A 20,522-nucleotide genomic window follows, 5' to 3' on the forward strand; every position below is an offset into this window, starting at 1 on the left:
TATCAGCTTATACATAATAATACCCATTATGACAATGATAATGAAAAAGCTAAGTTATTTGCCACCCTTTTTGTTAAAACGCTAACATCAAATAAGTGCAGCAAAACCTCCCAAATTCTGATATATTTTGGGGTTGGGGTACAGGTCATTTGGTTATATTTAGGTTCAGAATGCAATTTTTGTTATATATTTGCACATTGGGGAGGGTGGGGGTATATACTCTGTATATATATATGGATATTTATAGCAATATTTTGTATTTTTGCCACTGCTTTATCTGTCATTAAAAAAATGTAATTAACAATGACCAGGATGAATGCTATCTATAAGAACAATTTGCAGCAGTAGTTTCAAAAGATTGAAAAATTACATTGAGAGTGTGGCGTAAATTGTAATTTTTTCTTTTAAGTTAGAAAAAGAAGGAAAACAGAGGAAAGATTTGATGATAAAAGCTCTCCCCATGGATAATATGTTAACTAGGATCATTATATATATTTTAAAGTAAGAATTGTTTTCTTAACATGTCTCCTTATCAGGGGCCACAATCCTAAATTTTTACCCTATTTTGGAAGAAGAGCACTTCATCCACATTCTGCCCATTTCTCCTGAAACCACTTTCCAAATAAAAACCATCCAAACAATTTGACTTTACCTCTTCAGAATTCTGAAAATTTATTTCAACCTCAACATCAATAGAGATGGTTCAATTTTAATATCTATTCAAGCAGGCTGTGAAGATGCAAAAACAACTCTGTGTAAATTTTTTGAAAATCATATTATTGACTTACAAAGAAAGTAAACATGCTACCTGATGTCTTTTTTTATGTTCTTGCCAAATATAATAATCATTTTTGTTAAAAATGAGTATAACCCCCATCCCTATATATATACCAATTCAGGGTATATATTTCCACATAAGGGGGGGGGGACAAAACTTTATTTCATATGTAAATAGGAGGTAAGTTTAAATTCTTGAGCTAGATAAAGCAATCAATTCAATTAAACCCAAATTATTTTGTAGCCCAAACCAGATCTATCCATCTTTGCTCCAACACCTTCCAATTGACTTTAAAAAAGCACTTTTTCTCTCTTCAACAATGCTTGGAGTAATTCCTCCTCCCCATCCACCTGGAAAACATTACTCATTGTCCCTATATTAAAGCAAAATAAACCTAAAGATGACCCCACTCTTTTAGACCCTTTATGATTACCCCAGTTCTGGGAAAATTATAAGAGAAGATAATTCACTCCCAATTGTATTGGTTTGCTGAGTCTAACCACCTTATCCCACATACCCAAACTAAATTGATATTTAGGAAATATCAATCTTCCACTTACGCATTTGTTTGCTTAACCAATGCGATACCTGAGTGTCTGAAAGATAACCGAATCCTAGTTGCTGCCTTCTTGGACTTCCAAAATGGATATGATAATATTTAACATCCACTTCTACTGCAAAAATTATAAAAAATGGGTTTTCTGCTACCTGTAGTGAATTTCTTTAAAAGTTGCCTATCGAAACACTCTTTTATTCTCCAAGTAAATTCCTGCATCTCTTCTAAAAAGTCTGTCTCAAAAGTCTTTCCTCAAGGTGCTGTCCTCAGCTGTCTCCTGTTTTTGCTATATTTATGGGATCTGAATTTATCCCATAAAAATATTCAGTTTGCATATAATATAGTCCTATGGTCTACCTCAAATAACTTAGAACTAGCTCAATCTAAGTTACAAAATTTGCCTTATTCCTTTGAACGTTTCACCAACAATTCATGCCTACCCAACACCCTATCAAAATCAGATATAGTACAGTTCCATAATAAGAAAAAGCCCCAATCTACCCTATTAACCCTAAATAGGGTGTCATCCAAGAGCAACAACATGTCAAATATCTAGGCCTCACTCTAGATCAAAAACGAACTTTCAGGCACCATATTGAAAATATGAGAATAAAATGCCTCAGAAAAATGCACATCTTACAAAGACAACTTAATACACCTTGGGGTTGCCATGAAAAAACTAATAACTATCTATAAGACTTTATATCAGATCTTAGATTGATTATGGACTACTTGTCTACAGCTCATCCTCAAAAATCCTCTTATGCAGTCTGGAGACTGTCCAAAATACTATGATCCGTGCTATACTTGGCCTCAGGAATCACACCAAAACCAACTTCCTCCTCAGCAAAAGTGGTCTCACCTCTATTGCTACATGTAGAGAAAACCTACTTGCCCACTACTTTACAAAAATGAAGGTTATAGCTCCCATAGATTACATGATTGGCTAAGAAACCCTGGCGCTTTTAGGCACCTTGCATGGGAATTTGCAGCCACCCAGATGACCTTCCCGATGCCTTCATCTTCTTTATTCCAAAAATACCCCGAGATACCATCCTGGGCTAACCACTACCCAGAAGTGAACCTTTTGTTTGATCCAGCTAATAAGGCAGATCTCTCCCTTGCCTATTCCCATGCCTATTCCCAAATCCTTATTCCCATGAATTTGAGTCTCAGAGATATAACCACCACATCCCAATTTTTTTGGAACGTTATGAATTTGATAACTTTGAGCCCTTTCCGCAGGTTGTGGGGGGGGATCAAGTTATCTTTGGAGACACAGTTATTTGATCTTCAAGCAATTGTGAACAAAATAGATATCTCAAAATTTGGATCAGATGACCTCGGGGGAAAAGGACGTGGGAGGGGGCTAGTTTCCCACCAATATTTTGGGTCACTTTAAGAAGGCACTAAAACTTTAATTTTCGTTCAAACGAGCCCTTTTTTAATATTCTTGGGCCATTATTTTGATGTGATCATCCAGGCTAAAAATTAAACAAAAAAAGAATAGATAAACACGTATCCGAGATCTTTTTTCTGACAAAAAAAAAATTCCACAATTTTGCAGAGAGAGAGGTTAAAATCTAAGCAAGTCGGGTTCCATGATATGCTAAACTGATGGTAAACTTTTCATTAAGATCCCTTGACTTTTTGGGGTTTTCTCCCCTTTTTCAAAAATCATGCAAAGTTTCTCAGACTCATGTCTTTGGTGGGAACATAAAACTAAATGAATCTTACATATTTGGAATCAGCATAAAAAGCCAACTCTCTGTTATATGAGCATGGCCTATAAACCTCGAAAGCATTTTATACAGCCGAGATCTTTCGGAGGTCTTCAGTAACATTTAAAAGTCCCCTCTCACTAAACTTAATTTGAGTTTGAGAACAGGCTATACCAACTTAAGGATGCACGTATGCATGCTGTGTAGCAGCATTTATGAGTCAATGGATTAGATACATCATTGCCCTTCTTCTCGGCCATTTCAGAAACAATTTTTTTTTGTTGAATCTTTTCTGCAGGACGTTAGTAGGAAAGTATGTTGTTGGTTTGTATGTCTAAAGTGCTTGTCTTTCTCTGTTTGTATGTCTGAAGTGTTTGTTTTTGTTGGTTTGTATGTCTAAAGTGCCTGTCCTTCTTTGTTTGTATGTCTAAAGTGTCTGTCTTTCTCTATTTGTATGTTTGAAGCGTTTGTTTTCGTCGGTTTATATGTTTGAAGTGTTTGTCTTTCTATGTGTGCATGTCTGAAATGTTTTTCTTTGTTGGTTTGTATGTCTGAAGTTTACGTCTTTGTTGGTTTGTATGTCTAAAGTGCCTGTCTTTCTCTGTTTGAATGTCTAAAGTGCTTGTCATTCTCTGTTTGTATGTCTGAAGTGCTTGTCTTTCTCTGTTTGTATGTCTGAAGTGTCTATCTTTGTTGGTTTGTATGTCTGAAGTGTCTATCTTTGTTGGTTTGTATGTCTGAAGTGCCTGTCTTTGTTGGTTTTTATATCTAAAGTGTTTGTCTTTCTCTGTGTGTCTTTGTTGGTTTGTATGTCTGAAGTGTTTGTCTTTGTTGGTTTGTATGTCTGAAGTGTTTGTCATTGTTGGTTTGTATGTCTGAAGTGCCTGTCTTTGTTGGTTTGTATGTCTGAAGTGTTCGTCATTGTTGGCTTATATGTCTGAAATGTCTGTCTTTGTTGTTTTGTATGTCTAAAGTGTCTGTCTTTCTCTGTTTGTATGTCTGAAGTGTTTGACTTTGTTGGTTTGTATGTCTGAGGTGTCTGTCTTTGTTGGTTTGTATGTCTAAAGTGCTTGTCTTTCTCTGTTTGTATGTTTGAAGTGCTTGTCTTTGTTGGCTTGTATGTCTAAAGTGCTTGTCTTTCTCTGTTTGTATGTCTGAAGTTGTCTTTCTCTGTCTTTCCCTGTTTGTATGTCTGAAGTGTCTGTTTGAAGTGTAGGTTAACTTAGAGTGGCGCGCCACACTAAGTTAACCTAAATTAACCCAACTTTTTGTATTTGCCTATGTTAACTTAAATTAACCAAACATTTTGCAGTTTCATGTGCATTCCAGTGCATGTCTTTCTCGGTTTGTGTGTCTGAATCTATGTATTTGTATATTTCTCACTCTCTTTGCCGGTGTGTGCGGACAGGTGTTTGCTTATCCCAGTGCCTGTCTTTCTCGGTTTGTATGTCTGAATCTATGTATTTATATGTGTTTCTCACTCTATTTGCCTGTGTGTGTTTGGGCGTGTGTTTCCTTGTCCAACTGCCTGTCTTTCTCGGTTTGTATGTCTGAATTTATGTATTTGTATGTATCTCTCACTCTATTTGTATGTTTGTCAGGGTTGGTGTTTGCATGTCCCAGTGTTTGTCTTTGTTGGTTTGTATATCTGAAGTGTTTGTCTTTCTCGGTTTGTATGTTTGAATCTATATGTTTAATGTGACTCTCACTCTTTTTGCTTGTGTGTCTGGGCGGGTGTTTGCACATCCCACTGTCTGTCTAGGTTGGTTTGTATGTCTAAAGTGCATGTCTTTCTCTGTTTTTATGTCTGAAGTGTCTGTCTTTGTTGGTTTGTATGTCTGAAGTGTCTGTCTTTGTTGGTTTGTATGTCTGCAGTGCCTGTCTTTGTCTGTTTGTATGTCTGAACTGTCTGTCTTTGTTGGTTTGTATGTCTGAAGTGTTTTTCTTTGTTGGTTTGTATGTCTGAAGTGCCTGTCTTTGTTGGTTTGTATGTCTGAAGTATTTGTCTTTGATGGTGTCTATGTCTAAAGTGCTAGTCTTTCTCTGTTTGTATGTGTGAAGTGTTTGTCTTTGTTGGTTTGTGTGTCTTAAGCGTCTGTCTTTCTCTGTTTGTATGTCTGAAGTGCTTGTCTTTCTATGTTTGTATGTCTGAAGTGTTTTTCTTGGTTGGCTTGTATGTCAAATGTCTGACGTGCTTGTCTTTCGCTGTTTGTATGTCTAAAGTGTTTGTCTTTCTCTGTTTGTATGTCTAAAGTGTTTGTCTTTCTCTGTTTGTATGTCTGAAGTGTTTGTCTTTTTCTGTTTGTATGTCTAAAGTGTTTGCCTTTCTCTGTTTGTTTGTCTGAAGTGTTTGTCTTTCTCTGTTTGTATGTCTAAAGTGCTTGTCTTTGTCTATTTGTGTGTTTGAAGTGTCTGTCTTTGTTGGTTTGTATGTTTGAGGCTTATGTCTTTATTGGTTTTTGAGTCTGTAGTGCCTTTCTTTGTCTGTTGTCAGGTCTGAAGTGCCTATCTTTGTTGGTTTCTACGTCTTAAGTGCCTGTCTTCCACTGTTTTTATGTATGAAGTATTTGTCTTTGTTGGTTTGTATGTCTAAAGTGTCTGTCTTTCTCTGTTTGTATGTCTGAAGTGTTTGTCTTTGTTGGTTTGTATGTCTGAAGTGTTTGTCTTTGTTGGTTTATATGTATAAAGTGACTGTCTTTCTCTGTTTGTATGTATGAAGTGTTTGTCTTTGTTGGTTTGTATGTCTGAAGTGTCTGTCTTTGTTGTTTTGTATGTCTAAAGTAGATGTCTTTCTCTGTTTGTATGTTTGAAGTGTTTGTCTTTCTCTGTTTGTATGTTTGAAGTGTTTGTCTTTGTTGGTTTGTATGTTTGAAGTGTCTGTCTTTGTTGGTTTGCATGTCTAAAGTGCCTATCTTTCTCTGTTTGTATGTTTGAAGTGTTTGTTTGAATGTCTGAAGTGTCTGTCTTTGTTGGTTTGTATGTCTAAAGTGCCTGTCTTTCTCTGTTTGTATTTCTGAAGTGTTTGTCTTTGTTGGTGTGTATGTATGAAGTATCTGTCTTTCTCTGTTTGTATGTCAAAAGTGTTCGTCTGTCTGTTTGTATGTCTGAAGTGTTTGTCTTTGTTGGTTTGTATGGCTGAAGTGTCTGTCTTTGTTGGTTTGTATGTCTAAAGTACCTGTCTTTCTGTATTTTTATATTTGAAGTGTTTTTTTTTGTTGGTTTGTATGTCTGAAGCGTCTGTCTTTGTTGGTTTGATGTCTAAAGTGCCTGTCTTTTTCTGTTTGTATATCTGAAGTGTTTGTCTTTGTTGGTTTGAATGTCTGAAATGTCTGTCTTTGTTGGTTTGTATGTCTAAAGTGCCTGTCTTTCTATGTTTGTATGTCTGAAGTGTTTGTCTTTGTTGGTTTGTATGTCTGAAGTGTCTGTCTTTTTTGGTTTTATTTCTGAAGTCCTATTCTTTCCGTGTTTGTTTGTTTGAAGTGTTTGTGTTTTTTGGCCTGTGTGTCTAAAGTGCTTTTCGGTGTTTATGTGAATGTCTAAATCAACTGTTTCTGTCGACTTGATTGTCTATAATATCTTTTTTTGTCGGTTTGCACGTATAATGTGTCTTTCTTTATAGTTTTGCGTGTCTGAAGTTGTTTCTTTTGTTTGCTTTCATGTCTAATGTACTTTGCGTTGTTTGTTTATATATGTGAATTTCATGTCTTTCTATCTTTTTTTTTTCCTAGTGTTTGTCTATGTTGTTTTGTATGACTCAAGTGTATGTCCTTGTTGGTCTGAATATCTGAAGTGTTTGTCTTTGTCTGTTTGCATGTATAAAGTGTTTGTCTTTGTTGGTTAGTATGTCTGATGTGTCTGTCTTTGTTGGTTTGTATGTCTAAAGTGCCTGTCTTTCTCGGTTTGTATGTCTGAAGTGTTTGTCTTTGTAGGTTTGTAAGTCTGAAGTGTCTTTCTTTGTTGGTTTGTATGTCTAAAGTGTCTATCTTTCTCTGTTTGTATGTCTTAAGTGCCTGTCTTTGTTGGTTTATATGTCTGAAGTGTCTGTCTTTGTTTGTTTGTATGTCATAAGTGTTTGTATTTGTCTGTTTGTATGTCTGAAGTGTTTGTCTATGTTGGTTTGTATGTCTGAAATGTCTGTCTGTTTTGTTTTGTTTCTCTGAAGTGTATGTCTTTCTCTGTTTGAATGTCTAAAGTGTTTGTCTTTCTCTGTTTGTATGTCTAAAGTGTTTGTCTTTCTCTGTATGTATGTCTAAAGTGTTTGCCTTTCTTTGTTTGTTTGTCTGAAGTGTCTGTCTTTCTCTGTTTGTATGTCTAAAGTGCTTGTCTTTCTCTGTTTGTATGTGTGAAGTGTTTTTCTTTGTTGGTTTGTATGTATGAAGTGTCTGTCTTTGTTGGTTTGTATTTCTATAGTGCCTGTCTTTCTATGTTTGAATGTCGAAAGAGCCTGTCTTTATTGGTTTGTATGTCTAAAGTGTCTGTCTTTCACTGTTTGTATGTCTGAAGTGTATGTCTTTGTTGGTTTGTATGTATAAAGTGTCTGTGTTTCTCTGTTTGTATGTCTGAAGCGTTTGTCTTTGTTGGTTTTTATGTCTGAAGTGTCTGTCTTTGTTGGTTTATATGTATAAAGTGCATGTCTTTCTCTGTTTGTATTTTTGAAGGGTTTGTCTTTGTTGGTTTGTATGTCAGAAGTGTATGTCTTTGTTGGTTTGTTTGTCTAAAGTACCTGTCTTTCTCTGTTTGTATGTCTCTAGTGTTTGTCTTTCTCTGTTTGTATGTTTGAAGTGTTTGTCTTTGTTGGTTTGTATGTATGAAGTGTCTGTCTTTGTTGGTTTGTATATCGAAATTGCCTGTCTTTTTCTATGTGATTGTCTGAAGTGTTTGTCTTTGTTGGTTTAAATTTCTGAATTGTTTGTCTTTGTTGTTTGGTATCTCTAAAGTGCTTGTCCGTATCTTTTTGTATGTCTGAAGTGTTTATCTTTGTTGGTTTGTATGTCTGAAGTATCTTTCTTTCTCTTTTTGTATTTCTAAAGTGTTTGTCTCTGTTGGTTTGTATTTCTAAATGTTTTGTCGTTGCGTGTTTTTAAGGCTGAAGCGTCTTTCACGACTTGATTTCTTGTCTATAATGCCTGTCTTTGGTTGTATGTACGTTTGAAGGGACTTACTTTCTCTGATGGCATGTTTGAAATGTCTTTTTGTGTTGGTGTGTTTGTCTGAAGTGCCTGTCTTTGTTGTTTTGTATGTCTAAAGCGCCTGTCTTTTTCTGTTTGTATGTCTGAAGAGTTTGTGTTTGTTGGTTTGTATGTCTGAAATGTCTGTCTTTGTTGGTTCGTATGTCTAAAGTGCCTATCTTTTTATGTTTGTAAGTTTAAAGCGTTTGTCTTTTCTGCACTGCATGTATATAGTGTCTATTGTTGTTGGTTATTACGTCTTAACCGCTTGATATTCTCTATTTGTTTATCTAATGTGTCTTTTTTCATTTTTTTGCATGTATAATACACCTTTATTTCTAGTTTAGCGTGTTTGTCTCGGTTACCTTTGTCTTTTTTTTGGTCGAAAGGACTTGTTTGTGCTTGTCTGTATGTCTGAAGCCTAATTCCTTGCATGTTTGTATGTCAATAATTTCTATCTTTGCTTTCTTGAATTTCTGATGTGCCTGTCTTTTTTTGTTTGTATGTCTGAAGTGCCTGTCTATCTCTGTTTGTATGTCTGAAGTGTTTGTCTTTGTTGGTTTGTATGTCTGAAGTGTCTTTCTTTGTTGGTTTGTATGTCTAAAGTGCCTGTCTTTCTATGTTTGTATGTCTTAAGTGCCTGTCTTTGTTGGTTTTTATGTATGAAGTGTGTGTCTTTGTTTGTGTGTATGTCTTAAGTGTTTGTCTTTGTCTGTTTGTATGTCTGAAGTGTTTGTCTTTGTTTGTTTGTATGTATGAAGTGTTTGTCTTTGAATGTTTGTATGTCTAAAGTGCCTGTCTTTGTTGGTTTATATGTCTGAAGTGACTGTCTTTGTTGGTTTGTATGTCTAAAGTGCCTGTCTTTCTCTGTTTGTATGTCTGAAGTGTTTGTCTTTGTTGGCTTGTATGTCTAAAGTGCTTGTCTTTCTCTGTTTGTATGTCTGAAGTGTTTGTCTTTCTCTGTTTGTATGTCTGAAATGTTTGTCTTTGTTGGTTTGTATGTCTGAAGTGTCTGTCTTTGTTGGTTTGTATGTCTAAAGTGCCTGTCTTTCTCTGTTTGTATGTCTGAAGTGTTTGTCTTTCTCTGTTTGTATGTCTAAAGTGCTTTTCTTTCTGTTTGTATGTCTAAAGTGTCTGTCTGTGTTGGTTTTTATGTCTAAAGTGACTGTCTTTCTCTGTTTGTATGTCTGAAGTGCTTGTCTTTCTCTGTTTGTATGTCTAAAGTGTCTATCTTTCTCTGTTTGTATGTCTGAAGTGCCTCTATTTGTTGGTTTTCATGTCTGATGTGTTTGTCTTTCTCTGTTTCTATGTCTAAAGTGTCTGTCGTTGTTAGTTTGTATGTCTGTAAGTGTTTGTCTTTGTTGGACTGTATGTCTGAAGTGTCTGTCTTTGTTTGTTTGTATGTCTAAAGTGTGTCTTTGTTTGTTTGTATGTCTAAAGTGTCTGTTTTGTTGGTTTGTATGTCTGAAGTACCTGTCTTTCTCTGTTTGTATGTCTAAAGTGTTTGTCTTTGTTGGTTTGTATGCCTGAAGTGTCTGTCTTTGTTGGTTTGTATGTCTAAAGTGCATGTCTTTCTCTGTTTGTATGTCTGTAGTGTTTGTCTTTGTTGGTTTGTATGTCTGAAGTGTTTGTCTTTGTTGTTTTTTATGTTTGAAGGATTGTTAATTGTACGCTTTCAGGTTTGTTGCGTCAGTATTGATTTCTGTAATTGTCTGAAGTGTTTGTTTTGGCTGGTGGTTATGTTAATAGGGTTTTTAATTCCTTTTTTTATTTCAGAAGTAGCTATGTTTCTCTGTTTGTATGTCTGATTTGCATTTATTTCTTTATTTGAATTTATAACGTGCATGTTTTTCTTTGGTTATATGTTGGTGAAAAGGATCGGTACTTCAACTTGTAAATTGGTTTAGGAGGGGCATTAAGAAAAGAACTTGTTCTGAAATATTATAATAATACCGTTTTGAAAAGTATTGCTTGGTGTTGGGGTATGCAAAAAGCCGTAAGGTAAAGTTGTGGGTGAAAAAGGATGAGTACTTCAACTTGTAAAATGGGTTTAAGAGGGACATTACGTAAATAACTTGTTCTGAAAAGATATAATAAAGCCTTTGAAAAGTATTGCTTGGTGTTGGGGTGTTCAAAAAGCTGTAAAGTAATGTTGGGAGTGAAAAAAGATGAGTGCTTCAACTTGTAAATGGGATTTAAGAGGGATATTAAGAAAGGAACTTGTTCTGAAAAGATAAAATAAAGCCTTTTGAAATGTGGGGGCCCTTCTGTGTCTCAAGTGCGCAAAAAAAAGTATTAAAAATGGGTTGGGGGCCCGGGGGCCCTTTGGGTGCCCCGGGGGGAGGGGGCCCCTTTGAGAGGCTCGGGGGCCTTTAGGGGCCCGGAGGGGGTGGGGCCCTTTGGGGTTGGGGGTAGGGGACCTCACTACATTGTTCAAATGGAACTTGTGTATTATAACAACCACAGAGTTTCACCCCAAATCATCTTCTAAATCATCTTCTAAAATGTCTCAAACTGTTTCGCCCAAATCATCTTCTAAAATGCCTCAAACTGTTTTGCCCAAATCATCTTCTAAAATGTCTCAAACGGTTTTGCCCAAATAATCCCCTAAAAGTAATTTCTGCATGTTCCTTTGTTTCAGCATTCCTGCGCTGTCACATTTGAAATTCCTAGGAAACCATTTCCCGCGTTAATTTCTTCATCTCATAGGTGTTCCTAGCTACACTATTATGGCTTTGATAGAATATTAATTTTATCTCTCATACCTAAAGATCAGAGAAGCCATATTTAAAAATAGAATTTCTATCTCTTTAGAGTCCTGTATAATTCCTAGGAAACAAGTGATGTCATTTCTAATTCCTCTTTCATGGATCAATAATTCTCCGTCAGATTATGTAATTAATTTCTCAGATATCTACTTCCCCTCTTGTCCTAGTCGATTATGTAATCAATTTCTCAGAAATCCAGTTTCCCCCGAGTCCTAGTCGTTTATGTAATCAATTTCTCAGAAATCCAGTTCCCCTCGAGTTGATCCATACATCTCTTCCCATTAATAAATGGTCTACATGACTTTTGATTGAAACTTGGATAATTTACTGCATCTCTATAGTTTTGTCCTGGGTTTTTTCACCAGAGTTTGCTGGTGTCAACGACTGTGATGGCGTTGTTCTTCTAACGAAATGTTACTTTTTACTTCACTTTCATTTTTGATTTTTTCTGACTCTTGCACTCACGGGTCTTCTAATAGCCCAATTTGTTGCTCTTAATTTTCATTTTTGATACTTTCTGATATTTGCTTTATCATAACTGCTGACCAATTGCATACCCAACAACATGCTTGATACTAATTGATCACTATAACTGCAAAAAAAAACAACTATTCTGGGAGTATTATCTTGATTGGCATCCACGCAGTCACATGTATTCTAAAGCTATAATATTAGTTTTGCCATAATGTAATCACCAAAATAAACACAAGTGCTGCTACATTGTGGTATGGCTGATTTAGGCTACTAATCTTCCACATTTCAGCTTTCCCATTACCTGCTTTAACTATAGGTATACCTTTATAGCTACCAGCCCTTTTTAGATTTTTTTTTCCTATAAGATGAATGAATAGTTTTGAGAAAATTTGGCTATTTGTCCGAGACTAGAGCAAATATTCACATGTAGTTGAAGAGAAATCGAGTAAGTAATAACCTATCAATAACAACGACTCAAAAGAAAAATTTTACATAGTGACATTGGAACTGAATGAGCTTTTAGTTTGAATAAGTTTTATAAAGCAGCAGCATGAACGCTTCTGCTCTATATTAGAAGTTTTCAAACCCTACAACCAAAACTTTCAATCCCCACATATCTCAACAACCTTTTTGAAAATTACATCCCCCCCCTTCCTTTCTTTCACATATTAATATATAATAGCTATCTTTGAATTTGACCTGACCTTTATCATAAGTTTTAATTTAAATTCACAGAAGTAATGGATTTTTTCCATAGTATTTTAATATATTTTTTTTAATGTAGTTTTTTGATAATTTGGCTGTATTCCAGTAAGAGATGTCACTAAGTAAAAAAAGAACATCAAAATGAAACAGCTCTTTTTTGTTTAGAGGTAGTGTTTTAGAGTTTTATTTACTGTTCAGTTGAGATGTTCCTTACTTAAAGTTTATTACCATGAACTGTTTGATCAATCTTCTAACACAGATATAAGGTAGCAGAGTACAAAATAAAGACAAACCATTAAGGAGAAATAAGTCTGAAAATAATTTAAAACTTCACAAGAAAACAATCTGGTAAAAGTAACCAAATCTTTAGTTTTGGCTATAATATATAATCTTTTATTAAAGAGGGGAATATATTTGAATATAAAAGTATGTGCAAAATATAATAATCTCAAAGAAAAAAGAAAAAATATCTAATTTTTACAATTCAAATGAAGGAAAATTCAACAAATTTTTTAATGCTTAGGATTTCTAGCAAAAAGATCAATTCCTTTATTCGTCAAACATTCAAATATTATGTAATGCTATTTAAAATTAATATATTGAATCCAAAAATTAAAGAAAAAGAAAATCAGACTCATACTAAGTTTACATTAAATATTTGTTTTCTCAAAATAAAATAGGTATAGACTTGTCTTTATGCAGATTCTGAGGCCTTAGGAAGACAGGGGAAGACATGGAGATATTTTAGGCTCTGAATTCATTTGAATTACCTTCAATTGCCTGTCTTAGACCAACAACTTGGTAAAAGCCAAGAATTGGGGTTATTGAGAAAGAATCATTTTAAGAGAACAATTCTTACTCCATAAGATGCAGAATAATTCTAGTTACACATTTTGACAGCAGCTATACTAAGCTTTACCTTTCCTTCTCCCTAAAATTCAAATATATATTCTGTATTTATATAAATGTATATAAATTTATATTTATATATTTATACTGAGATTATAAATTTATTTTTACATTATATATTCATATTGAGCCTTTCTTGATTTTTGATTTTGTCACAGTTTCTTGATTTTGTCATAAGTTTATTGATTTTGTCAAAGATAGTTCAGTTTATGGGTACAGAGGTTTAAACAAGAGTGATGCTAATAACTTAAAATAAATATGAAAATTTTTAAGAGTTGTCAATTGTGTGGTTTTTCAACTGGTTCAGAATGAATCAATGCCTTTGATAATATGACTTCAATAAAATGGGATTATAATCACATGGTAAGTTTTTAACCAATATTTTTGTACTTTTCCATAACCAAAAGTAAGAGAAAAAGAGTATTATCTTACAACGTCCATTTAGTTTCCAAGTAAAACAATCATTATATCTTGAAAGAACATAAAATGGCATTGAATGATATGTTTACCTAATGCATAGCTCAGTTATGAAAATATGTCTAAATTTACCATAAGACTCCCTTCCCTTTTCTAAATAGGTATCATGCTTTTTATTTTATAATAGTCATGTAAAATATACCTTTTTCATTTCAGAATGATTTTTGTTAATATTTTCAGACATTTGAAAAATAAAATGAATGGCAAAAGAAGATAAAATTAAAACTCACAATCCAGCTGTCTAAATAACCCTCTTAGCATCAATGTTCAGAGTTAAACTGAACATGCATGCTTTCAAATAAAATTCTTTACCACAAGTCTCAAGAGAATTTGAAATAAAATCGCATTATCTTATGATCATTATGCTTAAGAAGGGTCTATATTTCCATCATCTTTGTCTGATTTTTGATGGTTGGAAAATAATTGGGATACAAATTTTGGAAAGTATTGAAAAATTATGTCAAGTAAAGTAAGTGTTAGTCACTATGTGTGGATAGTGGCGAGTGATAAATCATTAGGAGTGGCTACCCTGGGCAAAACATAATTTTAAGACAACTGATTTTTTTTGGGGGGGGGTTGAGATTTTAGTAGGAAATCCACAGAAATTTGTGGATTTCATTTTTTGATGAAATCTGCCAAATAGAATTTCTACCTTACTACACAAATTACGTCACAACTGGGTCATGAGTTTGAGAAAATTTGTTAAGAGCCTTAGTTTAAAAAAAAATTCACATGAGTGACATCATATTTATGAACAAATCTCATTTTTATCTTGGTAGTAGTTGTATCATTTTTAGTATCTATGATGAAGGCAAAATTACCAGAGAAACATAGATTAGTATAAAACACCAAGCATTATAGGTCTTTTTCAAAAGGGTGCTTATGCAGATTCATAATGCCAAGAAGAAAATTGGATAACCAACAAGGAATAGACAGAATACTTGCAACAATGACAATTACCATGAGTCAAAATTGAAAACCAAGAACAAAGAAATATCTGATTAGAATATAAATGGCAGCAAGAATTAAAAACTACAGTTAGAATAAGAACTTGTCCAAAGTTTTTTGGAAAATTGGCATAACAGGATTTTCTGGCCTGCAAAAACAATCTAAGTAGATTACAAGTTTGAAAAAATTTGTTTGGAGCTTCAATTTTGGAAGAAAATTCATATAATTGAGGTCATATTTATGAGCATGTTTCAAATGAATTAATAAGAAAAACTCCAAAAATGAAATGTTTCAAAGAAAAGTAAAGAACATACTAAATTTAAGATCTGAAGATATAGAAATGTGCAATAACTCAAACTAAAAAAAAAAACAGAAATACTATTAAAGAATAAATTAAATTCTCCCCCCCCCCCAAAAAAAACAGAAATTAAATAAGAAATCACAGGAAAAAAGATAAAAAATGTATTAAAATGAATGAATAAATAAATCTTAAAACAAGTATAGAATAGAATTGAATATGAACATCAAGCTTAAAATCAAAAAAAATATTTTGCTATTAAAATATAAATGAAACCCAGAACAAATAGAAATTACATAAACAACTAAAGCAAACAAACATACAATAGGAACAAAAATAAATAAATAAATCTTAAAACAAGTGAAGCCTGTTCTCTAGGTTATATAAATTAAGCTTTAGTAAAAGATATTTTTCTTTATTTTTTAACTCTAGATTCTAAAAATTAAGCTTTACTAAAAATAGGGTAGAATTCTAGTAAAGCTACTTTTTAAAATCTTGGACAAGTGTTAGGTTAGGAATATTGAACAGTACTTTCTTGTTATAACACATGCAACAATTGAAGTTAGGTTAATAATAATGAAATATACCTAGGTATTATAAAAAATATAATAGTTTAGAAGAAATTTTGGAAAATATTTTAACACTTTTGGGGTCGGGGAGGGGGATAGGTAAAGAATAGCATATATTAAATATGTAGGCCTAAACTAAACAAACCTATTCTAACCTAACCAAAATTACAACTAAATATTCAATTAAAATATAGCTACAATGTATTTTCCAACAAAGCCAAAGCTAATTGACAGGTATAAAGGTAAATGGTTATTGTTTCATGTTTGTGAAACAATTTCTCAAGTCTGTTCTATATATCAAGGAACTATCAATGAAACATTTAATAATGAATTCAGGAATTCAGGGCAAAAAAACATGCTCTGAGATGGTATTCCCAAGCTTCTATGTTAACCCTTTTCTTATTTCTAAGTTTTAGAACTTTGTCTCTCTTTAGTAAGTTTTGAGTGGGCCATATAATTTAGCTACAATGAAAGTGAAAACATCATTTGATACCTTTTTTATACTCTTTCATAATTCAATAATTGCCTCTGTAGCTAATTGTATCTTGAGCCCTTAAAGGGACCCCAAAGGTATTTTCCATGAATGATCAAAAACCATAAAAAAGCATGAAATGATGTTTTAACATTCATCCTAGCTAGAATATATGGCCCAATGCAAATTTACCATGATATTCACCTATCCCCACCCCCTAATTTGCAAATATATACTCTGAATTGGAATATACCCTGAATTGATGACAGCAAAATTTTGAATAACAAAATTCAGTTCTATTTTGTTGATGGCATTTGAAAAACTTGAAACAGTAGGAACTGTTTATATTTGAGTTGCCTAATAAATGAGGTTTAAATTATTATAAATAAGTGTTTTAGGTTAGGGCTCAAGATGCAATTAGCCCCAGAAGCAATTATTGAATAATGTAAGAGCATTAAAAAGGGACAAATTTCTAGGTAGCACAATAATTTAGCTAGGATTAAAGTGAAAGTGTCATTTGATGCCTTTTTTATTCTCTTTTGTAATACAATAATTGCTTCTGTTGCAGAATGCATCTTGAGCCCTTGAAGGGGCCCCAAAGGTATTTCATTTTTGTAACCACTCAAAGAAGTAATAACCTAACCTTTAAACTGCTTGATTTTCAATTCATACTGTTTTCCTACCATTTCAAATTTTTCAAATGCCATTGACAAAAATAGCACTGAATTTTGCAATTTGAAACTTTGCCATCAACAATTCATTGTATATTCCAATTCAAGGTATATGTTTACACATTAAGGGGTCAGGGATGTAAATTTCATGGTAAATTTGCAGTCGGCCATATAATTTAGCTAGGATGAAAGTGAAAACATCAATTAATGTTTTTTTTATGCTCTTTCATAATTCATATAAAATACATTTGGGCCCCATTAAGGTCTCAAGATGCAGTTTGTGACAGAAGCAATTACTGTACTATGAAAGAGCATAAAAAAGCATCAAATGATGTTTTCACTTTCATCCTAGCTAAATTATATGGCCCACTAGAAATTGACCCTCTCTTTTTTCTCTGGTTATAGTTCTGAAAATGCACTTTCTGTTATTTGGATAGAATTTTAAGCCACATTGTTGGGTAATTTTCTAAAATTTAGAATATATAATTTTTACATCTTTTTAACCTTCTAAATTGTGATTAAGCAAATTTGCTGGTAAATTTTTGACAGTTCAAAATATTGACTTATGAATAAAGTAAACATACTACTTGATGCTGTTTTTATGCTCTTTCCAAATGTAACAATCATTTTTGTTGGAAATAAATTTTACCCCCATCTGCATATATACCAATTCAGGGTATATATTTGCACATTAGGGGAGGGGGGGTAAAGTTTATTTCTGATGCAAATGAGAGGTAAGTTTAAACTTGACCCCCCCCCCTCTGATGTCCAAATATATACCCTTAATTGGTATTTATAGGCGTGGGGGTAAAATTCATTTCTGAAAAAATGATTAAGGTCATCAAAGGTCACTGCCCTTTAAAGGGAGAAGTTTTGTTTAGCTAACCTAACCCCTTTCTAAGATAGCAAAACATAGCTAAACTAGAATTTACAAAAATAAGGTATTTTTATCAGGGGAATCTAATCTGCAGCTTAACAAAAGAAGGGATTTGGGACAGGCCCTAGGGTTGTGAGTGCTGTGGCCTAAACCAGTAAGTAACATGGTGTTTTTTTATCTTCAAAAAGAAAGCAGTAACTTTGCAGGTGCCACAATAATTTAGCTAGGATGAATGAAAAAATGTCATTTGATGCCTTTTTTTATGGTGTTTCATAATACAATAATTGCTTCTGTTGCATAATGCATCTTGAGCTATAATGGGGCCCCAAAAGTATTTCATTTTGTAACCACACAAAGAAGTTATCAACACTATTTAAGTTATTGAAAATTGGTTAAAAACCTATCACTAGTTTATAAATAAGTTGTTCAAGAGTAATATATTCCAAAAATACTTATTTATAACAATTCAAACCTCATTTATTAGGTAACTCAAGTCAAACCATTTTCCTATTGTTTCAAGTTTTTCAAATGCCCTTGACAAAAATATTGCTGAATTTTGTGATTCAAAACTTTGGTGTTGAGATTCAGGGTAAATTCCAATTCATGGTATATATTTTCACATTAGAGGGGTGGGGGTGTAAAGTTTGGTAAAAATTTACAATTGTTGCCTATGATAAAGAGACATGTTAAGAAAACAACTCTTACTTTAAAATCTGTAAAATGATCCTAGTTAACATATTATCAAAGGGGAGAACCTTTATCCTCAAATCTTTCCTCTGTTATCCTTCTTTTTCCAAATCAAAAGAAAAAAATTATAATTTTTGCCATGCTTTCAAGAAAATGTGTAACATTTGAAATTGTTGCTATAAGTTTATTTTTATAGATGATGTTGATTCCTGTTGTTAAGTTCTGTTTTTTAAAACAAGATTTTAAAATACACTTCTAAGACATTGAAGAATATCTTAGAACCTTTATGCTAACAGAATATATAACCCCACCCCCTAGTGTGCAAATATATATGCAAAATTACATTTTGAGTCAAAATATAATCTTCATTTGCATCACACATGAATTTTATTCCCAACCCAATGATGTGAAAATATATACTCTGATTTTGTTATATTTAGGCATTAAGGTAAAGTTCATTTGGTTATATTTAGTTTCAGAAGGCAATTTTGGGTACATATTTGCACACTAGGGGGTTTGGGGTATATATTCTGTAAGTATATAGGTTCTACAATATTCTTCAATTTCTTAGAAGTGTATTTTTAAATTTTGTTTAAAAAATGGAACTTAATAATGGGATTCAATGTCATCTAAAAAACCAACTTATAGCAACAATTTCAATAGATTTACACATTGCATTGAGAGCATGCAAAAATACAAATTTCTTTTCTTTTAAGTTGGAAAAAGAAGGAAAAAAGAGGAAAGATTCGAGGATAAAGGTTCTCCCCTTGGATAATATGTTAACTAGGATCATCATACATATTTTAAAGTAAGAATTGTTTTCTTAACATGTCTCTTTATCATAGGCCACAATTGGAAACTTTTACCTAAAGTTCAAGGTAAATTTGCAGTTGGCAATATAATTTAGCTAGGATGAAAGTTGACAACATCATTTGATGCTTTTTTATACTCTTTCATAATTCATATAAAATGCCTTTGGGGCCCCTTGAAGGGCTCAAGATGCAATTTGCAACAGAAGTAATTATTGTTATTTGTTGCCTTTTTTTAATGCTGATAACGAATATAATAAGCATTTCTATTGGAAATTAATTTCCGCCCCCCCCTATATCTGTCCAGTGGGGGTTAGGTATAGCCGCGATAGGGGGGGGGGGACTGAAATTAATTTACGATAGAAATGCTTCTTATATTCGTAATCAGCATAAAAAAAGGCATTGAATGGTGTATTCAATATATTACAAACTCAATAATATGATTTGGTAGATATTGACCAACTAGCCTAGGCTATACTCCTCTGTCTTCTAAAGGGGGAAATAATGGTAAATATCTACCAAATCATATTATTGAGTTAGGACTAAAGTGAATATACCATTTGATGCCTTTTTTTATGCTGATTACGAATATAATAGGCCTAAGCATTTCTATTGGAAATGAATTTTAGCCCACCCCCCTATATATGCCAATTCAGGGTTAGGTCTATATAGGGGGGGGGGGCTGAAATTCATATCCAATAGAAATGCTTATTATATTTGTAATCAGCATAAAGAAAGGCATTGAATGGTGTATTCACTTTATTCCTAACTCAATAATATGATTTGGTAGATATTGACCAACTAGCCTAGGCTATACTCCTCTGTCTTCTACAGGGGGAAATAATGGTAAATATCTACCAAATCATATTATTGAGTTAGGACTAAAGTGAATACACCATTTTATGCCTTTTTTTATGCTTATTAAGAATATAATAGGCTAATCATTTATATCAGAAATTAATTTCAGCCCCCCCTCTATATCTCCCAATTAAGGGTTAGGTTAGTTTTATTTAGGGGGGGGGGCTGAAACTAATTTCCAATTGAAATGATTATTATATTTGTAATCAGCATAAAGAAAGGCATTAAATGGTGTATTCACTTTATTACTAACTCAATAATATGATTTGGTAGATATTTACCGAAACAATACCGTGTTCCTGACTAGCCAAGATCCCAAGTGAGCTGAAAACTAAACTTAAACTAGGTTTTTCAAATTCAAGCAAAAATTTTCCATTTCATGTAGAATTAAAATGGCTTAACTATAAAGACACTTATCTTTAGAACCGGAATTCAATTGGGAATCAAAACACATGTCAAATAGCCTATATATTTTCGTCAGAAGTATTTAACAAAAGTTTACCTATGAAAATATCCAGTCTAAATTAAGATTTCTTTGTTTGTTCTGTAAATCAGTGTTGCCACTCGACCGGCACCGCTCCGCAGCGCCGGCCTCGTCAAAAAGCGGCATTTCCGCGGCATCCTTGAACCAAAATGCGGTAAAAACCGCGGCATGCTCGAAATTCTCGGAAAAGCTGTGTTTTGTATTTTTTAGAGAGAATGGGTGAAAAATCTCGCTTTAATATGAATGTTGATTCAGTGTCAAGTGAAGTGTGGTAAAGATCGGTCATAAATTTG

General features: G+C 33.3%; 1 long non-coding RNA gene across 1 annotated transcript in view; it reads right to left on the bottom strand.

Moving 5' to 3' along the window:
• The window catches only part of LOC148947758 (uncharacterized), a 35,504-nt gene extending 15,424 nt beyond the window's left edge, over positions 1-20,080 (bottom strand). Inside the window, exon 1 of the long non-coding RNA XR_016142304.1 lies at positions 20,027-20,080. This is a non-coding gene — a long non-coding RNA (uncharacterized LOC148947758). The remainder of the gene's footprint in view (positions 1-20,026) is intronic.
• Between the last annotated feature and the right edge of the window lie 442 nt (positions 20,081-20,522).

The sequence above is a fragment of the Artemia sp. Qi Xiang Cuo genome, chromosome 10 (assembly GCF_049724085.1).
Source record: "Artemia sp. Qi Xiang Cuo chromosome 10, ASM4972408v1, whole genome shotgun sequence".
NCBI lineage: Eukaryota > Metazoa > Arthropoda > Branchiopoda > Anostraca > Artemiidae > Artemia > Artemia sp. Qi Xiang Cuo.